This window comes from Trichosurus vulpecula, unplaced genomic scaffold, assembly GCF_011100635.1.
Source record: "Trichosurus vulpecula isolate mTriVul1 unplaced genomic scaffold, mTriVul1.pri scaffold_43_arrow_ctg1, whole genome shotgun sequence".
In the NCBI taxonomy this organism is placed as follows: domain Eukaryota; kingdom Metazoa; phylum Chordata; class Mammalia; order Diprotodontia; family Phalangeridae; genus Trichosurus; species Trichosurus vulpecula.
Window position 1 is genome coordinate 163,543 of NW_023494526.1, and position 16,596 is coordinate 180,138.

The 16,596-nt window shown below is 43.1% G+C and overlaps 1 pseudogene; it reads right to left on the reverse strand.

Annotated features, from left to right (window-relative positions):
- Positions 1–381: 381 nt before the first annotated feature.
- LOC118833343 lies at positions 382–11,227 on the reverse strand (annotated as a pseudogene).
- Between the last annotated feature and the right edge of the window lie 5,369 nt (positions 11,228–16,596).

A 16,596-nucleotide genomic window follows, 5' to 3' on the forward strand; every position in this document is an offset into this window, starting at 1 on the left:
GACAGGACAGACAGAAATATTCACACAAAACCCTGGTGAATCCATGAGCCATAAAAGGGAAGAGTAGAGCATCTAAGCAAAGTGGAACAAGAAGGTCCTTCTGTGCTTCTGGGTACATGTGGGCTCTCAGAGCTGGGACACAAGATGTCTCAAAGAGTTACCTTTGTGAAAACAGGGTCTCCGAAACCCTTTGAGCTCTGACACCTGGCCTCCTAAGCTACCTTTTTAAAGTCAAGGTGACGAACAGCTGCAGTCAAAGACAGAGGATTTTCTCAACCCTGCACCAGACTCAGAGCCCCAGACAAATTCAATCCCCTTCTCCTCCCTTGGAGAGAACATAGGGGCCTCAGGACCATCTCATGAATTTCTCACGTTTCTGACTTATAAGGTGAACAGTGAGCCAATGCCAAGGAAGATCAGCTTTAGCACAAAGCCCCTGTCTCCACTCAGCATCTTTCTGGGATAAGACACACCAAGAATCACAATTTTCCCCCTAGGAGCCACCCTGGTGTGGTGATCAGACAACTTTGAGGGCCTGAGTTGGTTAAAAGGAAAGAGGAAGAGGAATCTAGTTGCCCTATCCAAGGGGAAAGGAACAGATAGGCAGATTGCAGAGTCCCCAAAGCAGGTTAGCTCCTAGGGCTGGGGCCACTGATGGTGGTGCTGAATTGTCTAATTCATAGGGACCTGGTTATATCTCTGCTTATCCCAGGGCCACTTGGCTTAGGAGTCAGGATAGTGAAGGTCTAGACTTTTTCCAAAGAAACTCTCCTGCCCAGAGATTTCTTCAGTGGATTGACAGGGGAGATGCTCTGGGAAGGAGTCTCTTGTAAAGTTGCAACCAAGATACTAGATTCCCATAGTCCTCAGCTCAGCACCACGGACAGGGGATTGTATTGGGGGAAGCACAACATATTCTAGAGGAGGAAAGTGGGCAACAGGAGACCAGAACTGGAGGCTTCCATGCCCTGAGGAATGTTGCATCTGAAGGATCAGGAGCTGCTTCTCACCCCACACCACAATGACAGGGTTCTGAAGGCTGCAGTGCTCCACTTGGCAGGTGTAGACATGTCCACACTTGGTGATCATTTCTAGTATTACCACAGTCTGGAAGGTCCAGTCTCCATTGCTAATCAGGCCTGTGGAAACAACCCTAGCTGTCTGCTCCTGACCATTCAGGAAATGCCTAACCTCAGCGTCCCCAGGAGAGAAACCAGTAATAAAAGAGACAAGCTGGTTTGGATATCCTAGGGGAGCCATCTTTAATGGATATACAGTCCCTTCAGGCTCAACTAGAAGAAAAAAGAAACATCCTGAAAGAGCCAGAGCAAATCTTCCTAGTCCAGGACTCACCTCTATTCCCTCATTCAAAACCAGGCTCAGGTCCCTCTCTTGTCCCAAGGCCAGGATGTGGGCAAGGCTTCTATTCAACTAGACATTTTAGAGAGTGAGAAATAGCCCCATGAGTCTTGGAGTCATCAGCATTCAGGGAAATGGAGCAAAACTATGAGCAGGTGGGTTTCTGATTGCAAACAGATTTCTCAGCTTTATAATAGGCTCCTTCTCAGAGCCCTTCCCCTGTCAATCTCTGGCCAGGGGCGGGGTGGGGGGGGTGGGGTTCTCTTTGGGAGAAGTCTAGGCCTTCAGTATCCTGACTCCTAAGCTAGGAGGGCCTGGGATAGTCAGGGATATGACCATGTCCCTGTGGAGTAGACAAGCTCAAAGTGAAGTCCTCATCTCTTCCTTCCCTCCTTTCTCTTTCCTTCCCCTCCCATCTCCCCTAACTCTGCCTTCTCTCTCTTCACACTCCTCTCATTGCTCCCTTCATCATCCCTTCTCCTCTCTTCTTACCTGATCTCCTCCTGTCCATTCCTCATCTCATCCTCCTTTCCTCCCCTCTCCTCCCCTCCCATTTCTTTCCTCTCAGCCCCTCCCCTTTTCCCTCCCCTCCTGTTGCTCCCACTCACCCCTCCTCTGTATCCAGAAGGACTCCAACAACTACAATTTTCCCTGCACCAGGCCACATGGGCCCGTGCTCGCTCCAGGGCCTCCAGCAGACTGTTCATTAGCTCCACAATGGGCTGCCTCAGCTTGGTCAAGGCCATATACTTCTCCACATTGCTACAGGATCTCCTCCTCAAAGTTGTGGATGAGTCTCCCCAGAAACCCTCATGTGCTCAGTCCCACTGACAAAGTGATACTCAGCCTTCGTTTGCTCTGTGAAGTACTCTGTGGGAGCTCCTGTTATAGTGACTGTCATGAGCTAAATCCTCAGTCATTATTGCTTAAGTGAATGAAGGAGGCAGCTAACTGGTGTGTTGGTAGGCAAAATGGGCTCCTTAGCACTTAGTTCAAACAAGTGCTCTTGAATAGTTTGGCTTTTGTTCCATTTGAGTAATTGAGTGCATTTCATTGAGCCTTACTAAGTGCTAAGCCCCAGGCCCAAACCCCTATTAGGTGTAAAACCTTAGTGGGTGTGGATTGGCAACTAAGGTGGGGCCCAAGGTGGGGCTAACTCCAGGGAGGGCCTAGTTTACATGTCTGGGACAGCAGAGGCTCTTAGACCACATAGGTTTAAGTCCACCTCTTTGTGACAATTTTTGGTCACATGGGTGAGTTGCATGTGTGACTTACCCCTGACGCTGAAAAAGATATAAAAACCAGGGGTTGGCTGTCTGTTCTTTGGAGCTCCTCCTTACAGCAGTGGTGGCACGTGACTCTGGGCCAGCCCTTGTTCTGAGCTCCCGGGGTGAACCTAGATGTTGGTAACTATGAATTGTATCGGGTCTGTCTGTTGATATTTGTAATTTGTTTGTATTTTGTCCTGAAGTTCAGGGTGCTGGCTTTTCCCCCTGAACTAAGTGAATGCTGTCTGTATGCTGGATTAAAGGAAACTTGTCAACCCCTTCACCTTGCTTTCCTTAGCTAAGTAGATCAAAAGAACCTGTGCTGTTGGCAGCTTTCCAGGTGTTGGCTGTGGGTGGATCTTACACCCCCACAGAAGCTGCTAGCTGCATTGTTGAAACAACTGGATAGAACATTGGACATGGAATCAGGAAGACGAGTTAAATTCAGTCCCAAACACTTGCTAGCTTTGTGACCCTGGAAAATGTCTTCCTCAGTTTCTTTACCTATAAAATGGGGATAATAATAGTACTTACTTCTCACAGTTTTCTTGACGGGGAGATAATATTTATTAAAACAAAAGCTTTGTAAACCTTTAAGTGCCACATAATTGCAAGCTAGTATAGTGAAGGAATGCTTATTGATACTTACCCTGAGCTCTCTCTCCACATCTTGATCTATCTCAGATCACGCCTGCTCCTTGCTCACCCATCCTATGCCATAAGAATATACCCTTGATTTCCAGTCTTGCTGCCCTTCCCCTCTGTATCACACACAGACAGTTAAGGAGGAACTCTGATCATTAGCTACATTTTATGTAGGTCCGGTGTCTCTGATACTTTGTATTCCCCATGCCCCCAAGCACAGGGCTGAACAGAAAACAATTACTTAATAAACATTTCTACTTTGGATGACTGGTTACATGGGAGTTGGCCTCCTTATTCCACTCAGGGCTGCCTCTGGGTTTGACTGAATCTCAGGAACTGTCTAAGCAGCCATCATCCTGCTGAGGCTGAGATCCCACTGTTGAGTTTCCCTTTTTCAGGGCCTGACTGTTAGGCCCCAGACAGCTCCTTGCCTCAGGCTCATCCCCTGGAAACGGGAATTACACATGGGGCACTGCCCAGAGGGTTGTACTGCTGTAAGCATCAAGAAATTGAAGGGTTTCCTAGATACCTCATGGGTAATGATCCAAAGGCAGATGATTGACCTGATTAGGGAGGAGGTGGCCAGGCTGGGGGCAGGACAGGTTGGAGGGAAGATGTTTGAGAGGGCATTAAAGGGACTCTGAGCTGATCACTATCTACCGGCAAAGATTGGTGGGGTTTTTGTCAGAGCCCATAAGGCTCCCTTTGAGGATGGAGGATTTTTGACAATGTGGCCCAACCCACCTTTCCAGTTTCATTATATACATTATTCCCTTCCCTGAACTTTATGGTTTCACTAAATTAATCTTTTTACCATCCCTGCACCACATTCCATCATTTGCCTCCATGTTTTTGCATTATTATTAATTATTGTTGCTGTTCTTTATGCCTGGAATACACCCCTTCCTCATCTCTCCCTGCCACAGCCCCTGACTTCCTTCAGGACAAAGATCCAGCACCACTTTCTACATGAAGTCTTTCATGATCCTTAGACATGCCAGCGCCTCCCCCCCACCTCTGCCAAATTAGCTTCTATTTATTTTTAATTTATTCTGTATAGATTACTGTCTGTGTAAGCTGTCTCTCACTCTAAGCTCCTTGAGGGTAAGAACTAGTTTGGATCTTTTCCTTTCATATCCCCAGCTGTAGAGGGCCAGCTCTGAGAAAGTCCATTCTGGGATATAGATACACACCATGTTTTCCCTGGGGATCTGTTCTTGTCCTTGGGCTGATAACTCGGCACATGGGCTCTCCATACCCCACTTTGGTGTACATGTGCTGTTTAGCATAAAGGCTCTCCAAGACTCCTCGATATACACGTGCTCTCTCCAATGCCCCCATGGCACACACATGCTAAACACCACCTGTAGGCTATTAATACAATATTGTTTATGGCAAAAGGGGAACAAAAGCATGAGGAAGTCATGCAAAGTGGAACTAAGCGCAAGGAAGTCATGCATTATAACAAATCCCTTGCATGTGAACTTGTTGATTCTGCTTGCCTAAAAGGTATATAAGCCCTTTCCCTCTGCATGCTAAATGGAGCTGTCCTTTACTCTTCACCTGGCCCGTGTTTTCTTTTCGCTCTCTGTGGCATCCTTTTCACTCTCTGGTAGCCATGGCCGCTGTCTGCATGTGAAGGCAAGTGGTGCCCGAAGGAGGGACCCTGAGGCAAGAGACACCCGAAGCAGACGTGGACACTCAGAGCAAAGGAGCACAAAGCAAACGGACCTGAGGCAAACACAGATTTAAAGCAAATGAACCTGAAGCAGAATGAAACCAGAGGACAGAGGCTCTGAAGGAGTTGAGTCTCCCACAGAGAGAAGCCCTGGCACAAAGGGAGCTCCAGGGGACAAACTCAGTTGATTTAGTATAAGGACAATAATCTTTCCTCTCGTTTACTTTTACTTTCCTTAGTATCACCAGGTTTATACGAGGATTAACTCTTTTACTTTCACTTTCCTATTATACAGGTATTTAGAGAAATGGGGCAAATGCAATCAGGAAAAAGAGACCGAGAATACCGTATGAAAGTTCTAAAGAAGCTAGTAAGGGAAAGAGGTCTCTTAATAACAACTACCCAAATTACAAGAATTTTTAGAGACAGCAGAGATTGGCACATTTCCCCTACAGCCGGGGATTTGCCCCACATCATCTTAAAAGGCAGGGTCTTCAAGACCCCAATAAAGCATGGCACCTGGCTTCCATTACATTCCTGTGGGCCAAGCAATTTGTGCAAAGGATTCAAAAAATCCTCTCTGTGTTTCCTGTCTCTGTGTCTGTGTTCTGTATTTTTGTTTCTGTGTGGAGAGTGTAATCTGACAGCCTGTAATGTCCATTATCTCTAGAGAGAAAAATGTTTTCTTGTTTAGTTTTTGTTATGGAAAAAGCAAGTTGGAGAAGTATCAGGTCAAAATTAGAGAGAAATAATGTTTGGAAACCTTTGGGAAGTAGTTCAAAAAAAATGCTCTTTCTTTCTCACTCCATTCCGAATGTGGCCAATTTGGAATGTGAAGAAAGATAAGAAAGAAAGTGGGAAAAATTTCCCTCGAATTTCAGTGAAATGTGTTACTCCTAATATGATAAATAGGGATTTATTGTACCATTTGGCACTAAGGCAAATTTGGAAAAAGCATAGATCTCAAAAAAGAGACACTTTGAGTCTCCCAGTACAAGGAGAAGGGTCAAGGCACCACTGGATCTTTTCCAGAGTCCCACTCACCTTGACTGGCAAATTCAAAGTTCTCACTCTCAAAAAGTTTTTAAGGAGTGAACAAGAAAGTGAAATCTACTTGAGTAAAAATTAGAATCATTAAAATTATCTTAGAAAAACAAAAGACAGGACTTCCAGGGGTGGAGCCAAGATGGTGGCTGGAAAGCAGGGACTTTAGAGGGACTACCACATCCCCCCAAAAACCTATAAAAATGGCTCTGAACAAATTCTAGAACTGTAGAACCCACAAAATAGCAGAGGGAAGCAGGGATCCAGCCCAAGACAGCCTGGATGGTCACTGGATGAGGTCTATCATGCACTGAGTGGAGGGGAGCAGAGCTCAGCGTGGGAGGCAGCAGGACCAACCAGACCAGGAGCAGGACAGGCCCTAGCACCCTGAATCAGTGAGCTGTAGCAGTTACCAGACTTCTCAACCCACAAACACCGAAGACAACAGAGAAGGTTAGTGGGAGAAGCTGCAGGGGACAGAGTTTGAGATTCAACCACCACCCCAGGGGCAGCGGGGGAGGTGCAGCTACAGAACTACAGCTGCAGTTACTTCCGGCCCCTGGCCCACGTGGAGGGAGGAATTAAGTGGCGGATCAGAGGTCCAGGTTGGTGGTTCTTGAGGAAGGAGGAGTGCTGGTGTGGCAGAGGTGGCTGTATAGAAATAGCTCTGAAATCAATGGTGCATCCCCTCAAGCTTGGAACAAAGTACTCTTTGCTCTACAAGCAGTCATACCCCGACAAAAAACTCAAGGGTCAAGTAAGTTGGCTGGAAACATGGCCAGGCAGTGAAAACACACCCAGATTCAGTCTCAGACTTTGGAATCCTTCCATGGTGACGAAGAAGACCAAAACATACGGCCTGAAGAAGTCAACAAAGTGCAAGAGCCTACACCAAAAGCCTCCAAGAAAAACATGAACTGGTCTCAGGCCATGAAGAGCTCAAAAAGGAGTTGGAAAAGCGAGTAAGAGAAGTAGAGGAAAAATTGGGATAAGAAATGAGAATGATACAAGAAAACCATGAAAAACAAGTCAATGACTTGCTAAAGGAGACCCCAAAAATACTGAAAAAAATATTGAAGAAAACAACACTTTAAAAAATAGACTAACTCAAATGGCAAAAGAGGTCCAAAAAGCCAATGAGGGGAAGAATGCCTTGAAAGGCAGAATTAGCCAAATGGAAAAGGAGGTCCAAAAGGCCACTGAAGAAAATACTACCTTAAAAATGAGATTGGAGCAAGTGGAAGCTAGTGACTTTATGAGAAATCAAGATATTATAAAACAGAACCAAAGGAATGAAAAAATAGAAGACAATGTCAAATATCTCATTGGAGAAACCACTGACCTAGAAAATAGATCTAGGAGAGATAATTTAAAAATTATTATACTACCTGAAAGCCATGATCAAAAATAGAGCCTAGATATCATCTTTCAAGAAATTATCAAGGAGAATTGCCCTGATATTCTGGAGCTAGAGGGTAAAATAGAAATTGAAAGAATCCACAGATCGCCTCCTCAAATAGATCCCCAAAAGAAAACTCCTAGGAACTTTGTCGCCAAATTCCAGAGCTCCCAGGTCAAGGAGAAAATAGTGCAGGCAGCCAGAAAGAAACAATTTGAATATTGTGGAAAAACAATCAGGATAACACAGGATCTGGCAGCTTCCACGTTAAGGGACTGAAGGGCTTGGAATATGATATTACGGAGGTCAATGGTGCTAGGATTAAAACCAAGAATCACCTACCCAGCAAAACTGAGTATCATGCTCCAAGGCAAAATACGGATTTTCAATAAAATAGAGGATTTTCAAGCTTTCTCAGTGAAAAGACCAGAGCTGAATAGAAAATTTGACTTTCAAACACAAGAATCGAGAGAAGCATGAAAAGGTAATCAAGAAAAAGAACCAGAAAAAGAAATTGCAAGGGACTTACTAAAGTTGAACTGTTTTGTTTACATTCCTATGTAGAAAGATGATGTGTATGATTCATGACACTTCAATATGATAGTAGCTGAAAGGAATATGCATATATATATATGTATATGTGTGTGTGTGTCTATGTATGTATATATGTAGGTGTATATATATATATATATACACACACACACAAAGGGCACAGGGTGAGTTGAATATGAAGGGATGATATCTAAAAAAATAAAATCAATTTAAGGGATAAGAGAGGAATATATTGAGAGAGGGAGAAAGGGAGAGATAGAATGGGGTAAATTATCTCGCATAAAAGTAGCAAGAAAAAGTGGTTCTGTAGGAAGGGAAGAGGGGGCAGGTGAGGGGGAATGAGTAAATCATGCTCTCATTGGATTTGACCTGAGGAGGGAATACCATACACACTCAATTGGGTATCTTAACCCACAGGAAAGAAAGAGGAAGAAGATAAAAAAGGGGGGATGATAGAAGGGAGGGCAGACAGGGGGAGGAGGTAATAAAAACCAAACATTTTTGAAAAGGGACAGGGTCAAGGGAGAAAATTCAATAAAGGGTGATAGGTTAGGAAGGAGTGAAACATAGTTAATCTTTCACAACATGAGTATTTTTGAAGGGTTTTACATAATGATATGTATGTGGCCTATGTTGAATTGCTTACCTTCTTAGGGAGGGTGGGTGGGGAGGGAAGAGGGGAGAGAATTTGGAACTTAAAGTTTTAAAAACAGACATTGAAAAACAACAACAACAAAAAAAGTTTTTTCATGCAACTAGGAAATAAGATACAAAGCAAATGGGGCATAGAAATTTATCTTGCCCTACAAGAGAAGAAGGGAAAGGGGGATGGGAGGGGAGTGGGGTGACAGATGAGAGGGCTGACTCGGGAACGGGGCAACCAGAATATACGCCATCTTGGAGTGGGGGGAGGGTAGAAATGGGGAAAAAATTTGTAATTCAAACTTTTGTGAAAATCAATGCTGAAAACTAAATATATAAAACAAGTTAAAAAAAAAAAAAGAAAAACAAAAGACAGGGGGCAAGAGAAAGATTCCCAGATTTTCCTAATAGACTCACGCAAGCCATCCAAAGGAGTGTAGGGGACGCTGAAGCTGCCAATATGTTGTTACAAAAGTTGGCAGTTGAAAATTGTAATGCCAATTGTAAGAGAGTCCTGCTAGGTGGGGGACCTCGTATGACCATCTCTGAGATGATTGAAGATGCCAAAAAGTGGGCACACTGGTAAACCACGCTGAGGTAGTAGCCGCTGCTTTTAATCAACAGCAGCCAAAAACCACTTTAAAATGGCTGTAGCTGTGGAAAGCCCACACATGAAAAAGGAATACAGAGCACCACGTAAAGGGATACAGAAAAGTCGCGCCTCCCGACCAACCACACCGTACCTTAGGTGTGGAAAAGGGAACCATTGGGCATCAGAATGCCGTTTGAATTTGGAAAACTGCACTCGGGGCCAGCCCTGGCTCCGGCAAACAATAGGGGTCGCCCTTTCCCTAGTTCTCCCTCAGACAATTCCAACTATGAACACACTTTACCCCTCACCATAAAAGACCATGCTACTCCAGGTAGTGTGGGTTTTGACCTTCCCTCTGCAAATGATTACACTCTACCTCCATCGGCAGGAGTTCTCTCTGTCCCCACCGGAGTATATGGCCCACTACCTACCCTAACAACAGGATATCTCATAGGATGCAGTAGCTCCTCCTTCAGAGGGCTCATTATAGTCCCCAGGGTAGAAGATTCAGATTACGTGGGAGAAATCAAAATTTTATTATATACAATGTTGTCACATCTCATATATATAGAAAAGGGGGAGATACCAGCACAATTGATTTTGACAAAATTTGAAACCACAGGGAATTATTTTCAGAAAGTTCGGTGCTCACAAGGATTTGGAAGCACAGGAAGAGAGGCTTTCTGGGTACAAGATATCACAGAAAAATGACCAACTTTAAAAATAAAAATAGAAGGCATAGAATTTGAAGGATTGATAGATACTGGAACAGACAAATCAATTATTGCAGACCAACTTTGGCCAAAAACCTGGTCTGTATCTATAACCCAGAATGGACTTTCTCAGAGCTGGCCCTCTATACCCAGCACCAAGGATAATGACAAATGGATGAGAGGTACTTACTAAATGTTTATTGACTGGTTGATTGGGACTATTTACATGCAGGAAGTCCTATAATCCAGATCCTGGGTTCAGGGAGCACTAGCAAGGAGACAGGTGATAGCAATGGCTGATGTGAGGTCAGGATATGTGTCTGTCAGTCACAACATGAAATAATCCCTCACTGGAACAGAGAAGTGGAGATTTAGGGGACATTGGAAATAGAACATTTCTTTAGTCCTTTAACAAAGGATCATTTAGATAGAAGAAATGCCACCCTGGCTCAGCCCCCTTGGTCTCTCTAGCTCCTAATTTGCCTCCGAACTGCCTCAGGGGATTTGTAGGAAAATAATGCCATTACCATGTTAACCCAAAGGCTAGGGATGAATCCCAAATACCTTGTCTTAGCACATGGCTTTCAATTCTTCCAGGGAGGGGTAAGCAAAACAGGAAAGCTCTTCCCATATAAATGCCAAAGTTGAAGTCTATTCAGCAAATTAGACTTCTGTGTGAAGGTGTTTAGGAGGACAGGGAAGTGTAGGTGGGAGTTTGATGGGAAGAGCAGAGACTCAGAGCCCCTGAGAAGGGATGGGTTTAGGGACTGAGAAAGGAAGGTGAAGCAAGAGTACACCTGGAATGTGGGTTACAAGGGGGAGGGGAGCACAGGAATAGGGCGATGGGATTTTAGAGACTAGCTTCTTCCACCTTCCCATCCTGCCAAGTGCCAGCCTGCTCCCAGCCCTTGTTTGGTCTCAGACATATGGAGAGAAGGATTTCTCTCATTTCTCCACCTGTGTGGTCTGGGGAGCCACTGCTCTATATTTACTATGCACACATATGCACGCACATACATACATATATGTATGTATATGTGTATATATGTACATGCATATATTTACATATAAACACACAGGCATATACATAGTGTAAATCATATTCATATACATGCACATGCCTATACACATATACATACATAAGTATGTGTATGTATGCATATGTGTGTATGTGTATACATATGTATGTGTATGCATATATTTTACATATATATGCATCTATGTATATATATGTGCTTATACGTACTACTCTACACTTGCTACTCTGTCTATAGCCATCAGGGAATTCAACACCCACAGGGTGATCATCAGAACTTTTGTCGAGACCTACAGCATCCTGGGGACAGGGAAAGGACAAGGGACACATAAGAATGGCAGTCAGGTTGGTCCCCAGCCCATAGTAATTGCCCCTAAAATTTCTAGAATAATACTTTAAGTGCTCTCTTCTGTGCTCTAGGATTGGGCAACCACAGACATGGGAGAACCGTTCTGGATCAGGACTGAACTACATCATTAGTTCCTAGACAGAGGTTTCATTTGAAGACTCTATTCCAACACTTAGACTTTCCTGAGGACAAAAGAGAACAGAATTCCTAGAATCTCATGGTCACCAAGGACCTCAGAGGTTACCTCTTCCCTGGATTATTGCCATAGTCTCCTCCTTGGTCTCCTTTTCTCTAGTCTCTTCCCCTTCTTGAATGCATAATGCACAAAAGCATTAAATGGTATTGCTGAAGTATAATAAGTTTGATTATAGCATCCCCTTCTTAAAAACCTCCAGTGGCTTCTTATTGTCCTTAGAATTAAATACTAAGTCCCCCATTTAGCATTTGAAGGCCTTCATAATCTAACCCCAGCCAGGGACCTCTCCAACATTTTGACACCTTCCTGTTCCGTCTTAAAAATAGAACCACCAGATGGAACTGGCAGCTGCAACCAGATGAGCTTTCAGTCATCCTCTGATCTGGGGATTGGCTGCAGCATGCTGGTACAACCACCCCAGCCCTCCCCACAACCTGAGTCAGTTTCAGGGAGGTATTAGCAGTCTCACTTGGAGATATATCCTCAGGGTGTATAAAGATAAAAACACACAGATTAGTATAAAAGGAGAATAAACATATTAGCCCAGATTGAGTCATAGAGCATCTGGATATGATTCCCAACAGTCAGGCCAGATCATACTTCAGTTTGGCTCAGATTACTGCCAGTGCCGTAGGACCCAGTCAGAATGCAGTCAAGGAATACAAATTGGGCTCCTTGCTCTTCTTTCTGGTAAAAAGGCTTCCTTCAATTATGGTCTGTGATAAAACACCCTTTGAAGTCAATTTTGTACAAATTTTGGCCGAGTGTATGTTTATATTGGATTTTCTGTGTTTCACAGCTCTGCTGGATTAGAGACAGTAGCTAACCTATAGTTCTTTTATATATAACATAGATTAAATAGTGGCACCCATTTCATAAGTTAGATGTTCCAATACATAATATTGATTTCATATTTATATTGTACGTATAATATGCTCATAGAATACTACATATACATATTGTATATAAATTTTTTTCATATCTGACCAATGAAATGCATACAATTATTACTGCCTAAAATGAATGGCAATCAACAATTAGTACTGAATTCCTTAAGGAATTTCTTGGCTATGTCAGTGGAGTCTGCATGAGTGCAAGGGGAAGCTTTTCTCATCCAGAATCTTAGCTTAGATCACAGAGGGCAGGTAGAGTGTCAATAATAAAATGTCAAAAATAAAAAGAAGCTAATAATCAACACAATATTTAGGTAATTGAGGGAATTTAACTTGTTGGTTTCCAAATGGTCCCTGTGGTGGACAGCAGACAGCAGGTGCGGTTATTACCCACTGACCAATTTGAAGGCCAAGCTTGTTGGGCAGGAGAAAAAATGCTTTTTTGCTGAGGAGGGTCAATTTGGAGCAGTCATTTTTTTCTGACTTCCACAAGAAGATTCTTCCCAATTTTCTCTTATGAACCAGAGTAGGACAAGGAAGAACAAGAAGTGGCCTGATGTGTCCAACTGAGAAAAGCATCAGGTTGTCATAATACAGGGAATATGATTCATCAAGGTGGCCATATTTTTTTCTTTTTATGAACCCTGATCTTGGAAGATGGCCAGATCTAAAAGGTTGGCCAGGGATCCCTGGTCTATTGATAGACAAATGAGAACAGAAGTAGGAGATTGAGGGCTGGAAAGGGAGGGGGAATAAGTATTTCTGAAGTGTCTACTATGGACCAGGCACGAGCTCAGCCCTCTATAAATATGATTTCATTTGTTTGAATGGACTACTAGTCCAGTAAAATGGGCCTGCAGATCATTTCTAGTAATGCCCTAATAAGAGCTCTATAAACCTTAAAGTTTAAATGTTTGAAGAAGGTAATACACTGGCATCTCACAGAGAAATCATCATGGATCTAGGCTCTAGGTGATGTCAAAAATCTTAATATTTTCTGTGTTAGATAAAAATCATGCACTGTGCCAAATGTATATTTGGGATCCACAAATTTGACTACAATCAACAACAATACAGACATGAATGAAAGTAAAAAGTCTAGCAAATTGGGCAGAGCAGGTGTGAGAGAGAAAATAAGCTTTAGACAGGTTACTGGAGGCAGAGAGAATACCCTGTGGCCAGTTGTCCTTTACAGTCTCCTTGTCCATCCAGGAATAAGTGGTTATTGGACTTATGAAGAAGGACATCTTTTAGGTCAAGCCTGGGAGGAAGGAGCTGTGTGGTGATAGACACAAAGATGTGATGTTCTCCACTATTGGGCACAGGCAACAGGGGAGTAGGATTTAGGACAGGGCAGTGCATCAGGGATGATATTGACCACTCACAGCAACTGGTTTTCCTGCTTAAAGTGCTGGAAACAGGTGAGTTTTTGCTCTTTGGAAGGAGGGCCATGACTGTAGGAGGGACAGCTATGGTCATGGGAAGTACCAGGTCCTTGCAGATCCCCTTAGATATACACTGCTATTTAACTAGTATAATCCACCAAATAGATCACTTTCACTGCTAGCTGAGGGGGTCCTTGGTGGTGGACATCAGGACAGCTCCCAGATGTTCTAAGGATTGGTGCTTGTGGAAGCACTGTTTGCCGTTCCCCTTGAGGTCCCGCAGGCACTTGCATACACTCACAGACAGATTAAAAGAAGCACTAAAAGAGAATTTAAAAGCAAACTAGAGGTAATTCAGATCCTCCCACCCATAAAAGTCCTTCATTCCTTAATTTACATCTGGCATATAGTTGCTTAAACATTTTCTGTCTATCAGGTTTCACTCAGGAATCAGTCACAAAATAGTAACAGTGAAAAGAAGTGGAAGAAGTATTTATTCCTTTTGTCCTGTCAGAACATAAAGGAATCCAGAAGCCACAAACCTAGGCAGGGATCTGGACAGGCAGATGTCCTCAGAGGCTCCCACTGAGATTTTAAAAGCATCTCTTAAGTTCTGTTGGACCTGATACTTGGAGGAAAGTGTTCAGTGGATCCTTCTCACTTAGATTTGTGCATTGGATTTTTGGTCTTGGTGCACAAAGAATTCTGGTAGTAATTAGCCACAGTTCTCACACCAGAAGCAGGTCAGTAGTATAAGCCATTCATCAGAAAGAAAGAGAGATATGTGACTATGGAATGTCCCTTATAGTAAAGAAATCTTGATCAACCAGACCTGAAGGGGACTTTTTCTCCATTTAGAGGAAAAAACTCATTTCTGTCTTCAGGCATGGTGAATCTACATTTAGTCACGTTACAGATCCTTATTGTTGTTTTCCTATGATAGAACTATGCCTTTATTTGCCTAGCAGCAAGGACAAAGACAGGGTACATTTGAGCAAAAAAGGCAAAAGTGATGAATGTTTCCCTCGTTTGAGTAGGTGACCAGTGTGGAAAATTGAGGCAGTCATGTTAAGAGGGAAATAATGCAACCTTTCTCTTTGCCTCCCCACTGACCCAGGGCCTTCTGTTCCTCTAACGGAGAGCTGCCCTGAGCTTATGGTGAGTATTCCATATACAGTCCAGTTTCAGTGGTAGAATGCTAGCCTACAAACCTGGCAATAGCAATGACCATCAGACACTCAGGGAGGCTCAGCATTCCCAAGCTTCAGATCCCTTAGACTCTTCTGCTTACCCAGGCTAAAAGCAGAGAGACATTGGTCAAGTCAGATCAATGGCGCCTTCATGTGATCAGCCCAAAACCTCACCCTTTCATTTGCAGATACAGCAAGCCCGAAGATATAAATGGACTTTCATGGGCTTTTCATTTATTTGTCATTATGATCATGACTCAGAAGCATTAACTAGGCCTTCTCTCTTTCCTGTTCTGTACTGGGGTTTCTCTTGCTTTGAAGTCATCAGAAGACAGAGTAAACACCGAATAGATACAAGCCATATCAGATTAAAGTGAAATCTGAGAGGTCATTTAGCCCAACCTCTAGGAAAGATTCCTAGATTAGCGAAAGGAAAAGGCAGTTGTTTCTCTCTCTATCCTAAGAACAAATATTCTCATATCAGCAAACAGAGATTGAGATCAGACTAAAGGCAGACAAAAAAGAAATCAGCTAGAGTCTATTCAACAAATCACCCACTCCCCTGTAAGCAGAAAAAGAAGTATGTGTCCAGCCATAGAATGTGGAAACCTAAAATTCCCTTCCTTTCCTCTCTTAGTCCATGATCCTATAAAGTCTAATTCAAAGGTCGTCTCCTTCAGGAAAACTTCCCTGATTTCAGTTGTCTGGAATAGTCATATCCCTCTGGCTTTGCACAATGCATATTGTACCTTCCCTATGTATTAATTTTTACTACAATTACATATGTATCTATATATGTCTATATCAATATCTTAATTCCTTGCCATACAGTAACCTCTACAAAGGCTCGGCTTTGTTTTGCCTCATCTCATTATCTCTCCCCAGTGTATCCCACAGTTTCCTGCTTTGATCACATCAGGAGCTTAAAAGAGCACTGAAATGAAATTCCCTCCTTCCCCAGTCAGTGGTGTCCCCATAGACCTATCAGTATCAGAGGCCAGGGATGCCTCTATGAAACTCACATCAATCCATTAAGGCTAGATACTGTCTGGACATCACATTTTTAAAAAATGCTAAATAAAACTGCCAAAACCAACTAGAAGCAGGGGCCAGATTAAGAAAGAGAGAATCTATTGACCATCTTCTCAAGGGGTTTCATAAGGAAGAATCCCAGGTCTGGCAGAGGCCAAATCCAGAGCTCTCATAGCAAAGAAAACATGCTGCAAGTAGTGAAAGAGAAGGAGCTCAGGCAGTAAAGAAGGGAAATCAGAATCACATGAGACCTGGGAACTTCTACTTAAACGAGAAGAAATCTCACAATTGAATATTCCAAAAGGCAAAAGAAATAACTCTGAATCACTTACCCAGCAAAACTCCTGCTGGTGTGGGAGGGTGGGTGGGATGGCCTTTGGGAATAAAGAAGTGGAAAATTTTTCTCCAACAAGACAACATCTGACTAGGAACACCAAAATACAAATACAAGAATCAAGGAAAACCCAGGGAGGTACATTTATTTAAAAAATGATAAGGGGATGTTTGATGATGCAGTCCTAACATTTTAATGGGGGAATAGAAAAAAATAGTCCCTTCAAACTTTTAGTGTCTTCAAAGTGAATTGAGGAAGTTAAACAAGAAAAAGAGAAGGTCTTGGAGGT